We start from the raw sequence: 9,707 nt of genomic DNA, 5'->3' as shown, positions 1-9,707 counted from the left end.
AGTCAGACATGACTGAGTGACTGAACTGAACTGACTGACAACATTGTTATCTAATCCACAGTCCACATTCAAAGTGTATCAATTCTGGGGGGAAAAAAAACCTTTGTATGAAAACTATAAGCTTTTGTACAGGATCCATTTTAAAAGAACACACTACCTTTAGAAATGATGTCTTTTTCATCTCCTTTAATCTGGAATATTTCCTTAGTCATTATTTGTCATAGATGATCTTGACACTTTTGAAGAATACTGGCCATGGTTTTTAACAACAAATGAAAATGAAAGTGTTAGTCGCTCAGTCATGTCTGACTGTTTGACACCCATGTACTGTACCATGCCAGGCTCCTTGGTGCATGGGATTTTCCAGACAAGGACACTGGAGTGGGTTGCCATTTCCTTCTCCAGGGGATCTTCCCGACACAGGGATCCAACCTGGGTCTCCCACATTATAGGCAGACTCTTTACCATCTGAGCTACCAGCAAAGTCCAACAAAGAATATATACAATGGCTGTAGCCCCTGAGAAGGACTGGAAATGATGATACTCCAATAACAATGTGCACACCCAGCACACAGATCTTGGTCTCTAAATTTAATTTCCTACTAAAAGGAGCCAGTGATTTTTAACAAATGGCTGGTTTTGACACTGAAACTTATATTCTACTGAGAGTGGCAAAAAGATATGCGATAATGAAATTACACTAGATAATTCTAGATTGTGAGAGGTGTTATAATGAAATAAGGGTATGATAATAAGAGAGAGAGGTTAACTTTCGTTATGGTGGATAAGGAAGGACTCCCTAGTAAGTACCTTTAAGCTGAGACCCAAAGAAGAAGAAAAGGTCAGCTGTGTAAAGATGGTAGGGAAAGAATTCTAGGCATGAAGAACAGAAAGAAAAAGACACTGGTGTGGAAAGTGTTTGGCTGGAGAAGAACACTATACACTGTTCTTGGTGGATGAGTTGTGGGGAAGGGGATGCCGGGGAGAATGTGAGTGTGATGTTGAATGAGGTTGGAGAGATAGGCATGAGCTGGTAAACCAAGCAATTTAGGTTTTATTCTAGGTGCAAAGGGAAGGTCTTGGGGTGGTTTAACATGGGTAGTGACATAACCTGATTCATGAGTTACAAAAATAAATTAGAAAGAGTGTGAGAACGAAAACAATGAGACCAGATAGGAAACTAATGTGAAAATTCAAACAAGAAACAGCAGTGGCCTGCACCAATGGTGTCAGTCAAGATGAAAAGATATGAGTGGATTCAGATTACATTTTGGAGTTACAAACACCAGGATTCATGTGAGAATGAGAGTGTGAGGTGGCGGAGAAAAGGGGAAGGTTAAAGGGTGTTGTTGGATTTTCTATTTTTGGATCAAGCTTAGAGAAGCTCCACCACTTGGTTTTAAGCACAATATTCTAAGATGTTTTAGACACCAAATAGAAACATTAAATAACCAAGGAAATTTACAAATTCTAAAGGTCCTAAGCGATTCTTCTTTCCTTTTTATGAGATTAAGATATAAGTTAAATGAGAACATCTGCATCATTTCATCAAAAATGAAAAATTAAAGGAAATCATAGTCACCTTCAGATAGTCTGCAAATTTAAAGAGCACTGTGTTATGTTAAGAAAGATGATATATTGAGATTACCTAGAATGATTTAAGGGGGGAATTATGAGAAAAATTAATTTTCTAAAATAGTCTGAAGAGCTACAATTGAATAAAAGAGAATATAAGTTAAACATCAGAAATAATTTTCTGGGCAAGAGTAATTCAAATCAGGATGTCTTTTAAAGTCTTATGAAAGCTCCTTCAACTGAGACATTAAAAATGAGATGATATAAAACCTAGTTTAGAAAGGGAGAAAAAAATATATTACAAAGGAGATGGAATAAATGTTCTAGCAATGTTTTTAAAAGTATTTTTTAAAGTGTTTTTAAAAGTTTTTAATATTTATGAAACCAGATCTAGTGAGTTAAGTGTTTCACCTTTTTCCAGGGGAACAGCTATAGCTTTTTGTGTAATTTCTTACAATTGGTGGAAATGAAGTTAAATGGGCCAGTGTAATTTTTTAAATGACCTTTCTGGAAGTTTTTGTAATGCAGAACAGAAAATATTTATGTGCATGTCTCATGTAAAATGGAGGTGTGCTAAAGAGGGGTAGGAGAAAATTGATAATGCTCTGGGAAAAAAACAGATTTGCCTCTACTTAAGTGAAGAAAAACCAGATTTTAGAAGAGTATAATACAACATTCAGGTGAAAAATATGTAGTTGTTGTGAGTAAATGAATTTGCTCTTAGTTACAAAGAATTTTTATTCCAAAATGGCTTTAATACATACAGTGTGCATGAATAAAATTTAGTCTTAAGAAACTGATACATCATTTTTATTTTTAAGGTTAGATATTGAGATGACTTGGATTTATTATTTTCCCATTAATCATTATACTTCCGCAGAAAAGTTGTTTGAGGAACATTGTATTCTTGAATCAGAGCATTGGTAATCTTTTTTTATTGTACAAAGGTATTTGAAATATTTTTCAACAAAAATTCTTTTCATATACTAATTTTATGAAGACAGTAATTTCCATTAATAATAAATGTGGCATCATTTATATACGGATACCCTAATTTGTTTCCAAAAGGATTTAAAGCAGAGTGTAGCATTATGAATCTGGGAAGCAAAACATTTCTGCCATCATACAATACTCCTCTGCAGTAGTAAAAGAAAAGATGTGAGAGCCATTTAAATGCCATGAGGAGAAACATGAGAAAAATCAATGCTGCAATGAGTAATTGAATGATGTTTTCAAAGGCTGAGTAGGTCATCATTAGACATGACACGATTGAAACAAAATTCCCAGGGTTTTTCAACCTAACATTAGTGGAATCCAGTAAGATAAGACATTGCATTTACTGCTAAAATTTACATCGCTGTGAAGACTTAGAATACAGTCATCAAGCTAATATGAAATGAAGGAAGAGGCAATAATCAATGAGTATGAAAATCCAGTGACAATAATGGCCTTGGAATGCTGTAAATATAAGATATTCCTGATAACCCCTTCAAAAGCTGCTTTTTCACTAAAAGTAAGACCACAGACTTTATAAAATAGAACAAAAATAAATTTTAAAAATACAGCCAATAATGATGTTTGAGAGAGTTTCCATGTCAGATACTTTTAACAGAAAGTTCTACCTAGAGAGTGAGATACATAGCCTTCCCTAGTTTATGATAACAGGGGCAGCCTCCCAGATGATTAAGATTTATTAAATCTTACTTTATGTAACCAAAGCAGAGAATCCAACTTCAGGCATTTCATCATGCAGAACCTCCCTGAGACTAGACTGTTGCATCTTTCCTCTCCTCTCAAGACTGTCGTTATATCCACATAATGAAAAGCAGAGCAACACTGTAGCCTGCCTCTCTTTAGTCCTACTTCAGTTATGTTATATGTGGCTCTCTACTTTCAAACTGTGTGCATGAGTGTGTGTATGCTCAGTCGTGTCTGACTCTTTGCAACCCTATGGACTGTAGCCTGCCAGGGTCCTCTGTCCATGGGATTTTCCAAGAATACTGGAGTGGAATGTCATTTCCTACTCCAGGGGATCCTCCTGACTCAGGGATCAAATCTACATCTCTTGCGTCTCCTGCATTGGCAGGTGGATACTTTACCAGTGAGTCACCTGGGGAGCCACTTTCAAACTACATCATCTTAGAAAGGAGTTCAGTTTTTAAGCAATGGAACAAAATTGTAAAGTTTATATTGAATATGTCTAGTAATACAAAGTCTATATCATTCTTGTAAGGCAAACTCTTCCGTTGATGACTAGCAATGATAATTAGGGAAAAAACTAGGGAGTGTGTGAAATGTCCTTCTCTATAATGTTGGCTATTATTCCTACTGATTTTTAAAGCACTATAAGAAATGTGCTTACCCTCGTCTCTAGGAAGAATCTTTTTTATATATTTGGAGACAATTACATCCACAGTTTTTGCTTTTTCAGTTTTATTTATGTATCAAAAATTATTTTATATGGGCCATTTAAAGTCTTTATTGTATATGTTACAATATTGTTTCCGTTTGGGTTTTTTTGGGCTGGGACGCATGTAGGATCTTAGTTCCCCGACCAGAAATTGAACCCGCAACTCCTGCACTGGAAGGCGGTCTTTTAACTGCTGGACTGCTACGGAAGTCCCAGTTTTCACTTTCTTAAACAAAATCTGGCCTTTTTAAACTGACAGAGTATTGATTCTAGAACCCTCCCCCAAGCCAGTAATCTCTCCCTGATAGACTCCAGTGTGTACTTCTTGCTATAAACATGTGCTGACAAGAACCACATACCACACACTAAATGTGTTTTCCCAAGAGATCATCATCTTCTTTCCTCTTGGCATGCTACTCCTATTGATATTAACAGCATTAACAAAACAAATGAAACATTAACAGCAACAGAAAAAACAAGCAACTGGATCCCCTCGTTTTATTGCTGGTTTATTGAATTTGCTGCCAACAAAACCCCTCATTCATTCTACCGTGATGCTCTTCTATGTAAATTTCCTACATCCTTCTAATGTACACTTCCTTTTCAAACTTCCACTCAAGCCTTTATATTTAACTCAGAAAATAGTTGTGATAATTCTTAGTCTTCATTCGGCTTTCCAACAGCATTACCATGTGCACTCTCATTCTCCTTCCCTCCGTCTTTATCTTCGTGTCTCTCAGTCTGGGGTCATCTGTAAATCGGAAAGTCACACCTTCACTGTTTGTGTTGAACAGACTAGACGATGATAAAGTGAGGGCTGGGCAGTCTGCAGCTTGAAACCTTGCCAGGAGAATTTGCATACACCATGATGTTCCAGCCCAATATTGCCAAAATCTTCTTTTCTGTGGGAATGCAAGTCACTGCATTATCAGACAGCTGCTAATATTGTTACATTTTCTGTATGAGGAGCAATTAGCTTACCGTGAGTTTGAAAGTGCATATATTTACCCAGGACCGTGTACTCTACTGTTTTAATTGAAAACTAGTGAGAAATATTTCAGGATCCATTGTTTTTTAGGACTAGCTTTACCTGGAGCATCTCATCCATCTTACCTCTGATCTCTAGACCCAAGCTAATGCTAGACAGGCCTGAAGTAAATTATTCTAGAAATGTTCTTATATCAATAAAAATGAAAATAATGCCCTAAGACCTATCTTTTAAATTCTGCTTTAAGACGAATCACAATTTGGATATGGAAAGCTATAAAATTATGAGTAAAATTGTTGCCATCTAATAATAATATTTTTCCAGGTAAAGTAGCTTTTAAAATCCTTTAAACTTCGGAAGAAATGCTGCTTAAATCAGAAAAAAAAAAAATCAACTTCTCTTTGGAATGGATTTGATTTATCACTGTTATTCTAATCATTAATTTTAGCTACTTCCTAGCCTCTAAGGCCTCAAAATGGAAATCTGGAAGTCACAGTTCTATTTCCTGCTCAAATATTATTTTCTACTATATCCTGGCCTCTTTAAAATTGTAACCTAAACATAGTTAATTTATTTCTACCTACCTCAAGGTATGTTATTTAATAGAGACAGAAAAGATTAAATAGAGGAGAAAGATATTATAAAAATAATGTTTATGTATTTTTATTATTATACATTCAAGCCATGTTTATAAATTTAATAGATTATGTTTTATTTCTGAATTAGCCACATTTTATAATATCTTAGAATACTATTTTTATACTCTAAAAAACACAATTTCTGCTGGAAACTCTAAATAAATTCAACATTAGGACGAGCAAAATAAATAACAGGCAATCTAAAACATTTTATCATTTGTTATTTGAGCAGTTGTAGTGAAGCCACCGGAGAAGAATATGTAGTTGCAACCATCCACTGTATTTTCAAGATGCTTAGCAACCACGAAATGAATTTCACATCAAGACCATAATGAGAAAAAAGATTCCAGAATAATTTCCTCCTCGAATTGGATATGAATGAACAGAGGAGGCAGATCATTTCTAAAAACAACATCTCATCCAATGGACTGAATCCTTACAATCTTTGTATTAGGAGCCAACATTTGAAAAAAGCATGCAATCATTTTGACATGTTCGGGCAATAGTTATTTTGAATATAGTCTATTTTTTTCAGATGATAACAGCAAAAGCTGTTTAGTTTAGTTTTGTTTGTCTTACAAGTTGAAGAATAATAGCAATCTTCCCAAATGAATAAGGAAGCAACCTTCCCAAATTCTCCCATGAATTGCTTCCAGAAGATATGATGGTATTTCTGTCATCCTTTCTCCATTGTGTATAATTATAGCTGTTAACTCTGTAACACAATCCTCCCATTAGTTAAATGAAAAACTTCACTTTTTTCGTCTTTGTTCATAATATTATTATTGGTCTTAACACCTTATATAATTGTTAGTTATAAATATGGTTGATACATTGGGATCAAGTTGCTATTTTTTCACTAAGGGTATGCTATTTATCCTCCTTAAGCTTCATTTTCTTATTTATCCTCTTTAAGTTTCGCTTTCTTATACAGAATGTGGAGATATTAATGGCCCTCACCTCATAGGGATTAATATATATGAATCAAATAATGAATATGAATTGCTTATAACAATGTCTGACATATAGTAAGTGCTCAATATATGTTACTTATTATTTACAAAAATATTCAGCATGCCTGACACACAGTATATAATCAAAAAGTTGGAATTTAGGCCATTCTTATCATTTGCTTACTTCAGACTTTATCCCTTCAGGCTTTATGGATTCACCTAGTATTTGTTATATAGTGCTTTTTGTATGATTTTATATCAGTGTTGCCTAATATATTATGGTCCTATTGGGTACTCCTCTTCATATAAAAAGAAAAGGTTATGTGGTAAAAGAAGTTTGGAATATGCAGGGCAAATTTAAAGAGCATTCTCAATTTCATTAATATATTAATGTGCATGATAAATCTCAATAGCAGCTGTGTTGTTGCTGTTTAGTCGTTAAGTAGTGTCCAACTTTTTATGACCCCATGAACTATAGTCCACCAGGCTTCTCTGTCCATTGGGTTTTCCAGACAAGAATACTGGAGAGGTCGTCATTTCCTTCTCCAGAGGATCTTCTCAACCCAAGAAACAAACCCACATTTCCTGCATTGCAGGCGGATTCTTTACCTCTGAGCAACCAGGGAAGCCCAATAGCAGCTATGCAGCTTTCCTAATATCTGCTTAACCAAATAGGTTTCCCTGGTGGTTCACTTAGTAAAGAGTCTGCCTACAATGCAGGAGCCCAGATTCAATCCCTGGGTCTCGAAGATCCAGGATCTCTGGAAGATCCCCTAGAGAAAGAAATGGCAACCCACTCCAATATTCTTGCCTGGAAAATCCCACGGATGGAGGAGCCTGAGGGGCTGTAGTCCACAGGGTCGCAAAGAGTCGGACACAACTGAGTGACTAACACATACATACATACACTTGACCAAATGACCAACATCCACATTCACCACCTTTCTTTAAAAGTTTTTCTCTTGTTGCTTGTAATTATTATCTGCTTGCTTAGTTTTTACTGCCTTGATGACACATTATTTGCACACAGGTTCATCAAGGAAAGTGATTGGCTTTCCAGTTGCCTTCATATCATTTGGCAGCATGCCACCTGGACTGATATGACCTTGGGGATTTTATCTTTATACACCACCCTGGCTTACATACTTAGAGTGTTGACTGAGCCACCTGCTTCTCACATGCTTCTCTCCCATCTTAATGAGATTCCTCTAAATATAGGACCTCTGCTATTGTTCACAACTCCTTTGAATACAGTAAGTCTCTTACATACAAACCTTCAAGCTGTGGGTATTTAAAGACAGGAACATACGTTTGCATGTCCAATCACATAAGTTAGCTCATATGTCTTGTGTACACTGTCAGATGCACACATCCTCTACAAGGGGTTGTGTTCCTGTGTACTTGACTGTACACTACTGTATAGAGTGGGGCTTCCCTGGTATCTCAGCTGGTAAAGAATCTGCTGGCAATGCAGAAGACCCTGATTCTATTCCTGGGTCTGGAAGATCCCCTGGAGAAGGGATAGGCTACCCACTCCAGTGTTCTTGGGCTTCCCTGGTGGTTCAGATGGTAAAGAATCCACCTGCAATGTGGGAGACCTGGGTTCAATCCCTGATTTGGGAAGATCCCCTGGACAAGGGAATGGCAACCCACTCCAATATTTTTGCCTGGAGAATTCCATGGACAGAGGAGCCTGACTGGCTACAGTCCATGGGGTCAAAAACGAGTCAGACACAACTCTTTACATTGTCACATGTGTTCATCTTCTACAAGGGGTTGTGCTCCTCTGTACTTGACTAGACACTACTCACAAAGTGGGGCTTCCTAGGTTGATCAGTGATAAAGAATCTGCCTGCCAGTGCAGGAGACACAAGAGATGTGGGTTTGATCCCTGGGTCAGGAAAATCCTTTGGAGGAGGAAATGGCAACCCACTCTGGTATTCTTGCCCGGAAAATTTCATGGACTTGAAAGTTAGTGGGCTATAATCAATGGGGTATCAAAGAGTCAGACATGACTGAGTGGCTGAGCATACACACATTGTATGGAGTACAGAACTGCAGTATCTTTACTTCAAGCCCAGGATGTCCAGAAGCAAGTGTAAAAGCAGTGGTGATGTAGTTGGTATTACTATACATTTTAAGGTCTGTACTGTAAGATTAAAAATCTTTATTTTTTTGTGTGTTCATTTTTTGTGTATTATTTGTGTGAAAAGTATTATAAACCTGTTACTGTATGGTACTACATAGCTCATTGTGTTAGCTGGGTACTTAGGTTAAAGTTGTTGGACTTAGGAAAAAATGGACTTACAAACACCCTCTCGGAATGGAACTTATTCGTACATAAGGGACTTACTGTATCTGTGTGGCTCTTTGGCTCTGAGTCAAGGCAGCAGAAGCCATTATTACCATGAAGAAAATCAATGCCACTTTGCTCCTCATCCTTTTCCATTCTCCAGACTGGAAGGCCCAGCTGCCCTGCCGAGTTCTCCTTTGGAAGACCATGTTTTGTGTAAGGGAATCTAACCTGACAGAAATCCTATGGGATTCCTTTCCAGAAATTCCTAAGTAGGTGATCGATCGAGTGGAATTTTCTACAAAATCATGCTGTGGCCTGATCTCACTAGGCATTTGAGTGACCTGAAATAATCCCTTAATCCCTTGAGGGAGACTTAAAGAATAGCTTTATGAAGACCCTGCATGAAAACTCTTCAGTTCAGTTCGGTGTCCTATCTTTTTGCCTTTTCATACTGTTCATGGGGTTCTCAAGGCAAGAATACTGAAGTGGTTTGCCATTCCCTTCTCCAGTGGACCACATTCTGTCAGACCTCCCCACCATGACCCATCCATCTTGGGTGGCCCCACACGGCATGGCCTAGTTTCACTGAGTTAGACAAGGCTGGGTCCATGTGATCAGATTGGCTAGTCTTCTGTGATTGTGGTTTCAGTCTGTCTGCCCTCTGATGCCCTCTCTCGGCGCCTACTGTCTTACTTGGGTTTCTCTTACCCTGGACATGGGTGATCTCTTCATGGCTGCTCCAGCAAAGCACAGCTGCTGCTCCTTACCTTGGACATGGGGTATCTCCTCACGGCCGCCGCTCCTGACCTTGGACGTGTATAAAGATCCTGCACGAAAACTCTTAGTC

The 9,707-nt window shown here is 37.5% G+C and overlaps 1 long non-coding RNA gene across 1 annotated transcript; it reads right to left on the bottom strand.

The window, feature by feature from the left end:
• Nucleotides 1-2,298: 2,298 nt before the first annotated feature.
• LOC147359331 (uncharacterized) lies at nucleotides 2,299-9,707 on the bottom strand. The gene is made up of 2 exons (XR_015140250.1): nucleotides 9,628-9,707; nucleotides 2,299-4,887 (listed from the first exon to the last, which is right to left on the bottom strand). It is a non-coding gene; the product is annotated as an uncharacterized LOC147359331 (long non-coding RNA).

This window comes from Bos grunniens, chromosome 14 (assembly GCF_055505025.1).
Source record: "Bos grunniens cultivar Pamir isolate PY7600 chromosome 14, Bosgru_T2T1.0, whole genome shotgun sequence".
Taxonomy (NCBI): Eukaryota; Metazoa; Chordata; class Mammalia; order Artiodactyla; family Bovidae; genus Bos; species Bos grunniens.
Note: the sequence above shows the minus strand (reverse complement) of the source record. Positions and strands in the feature narration are given on the sequence as shown.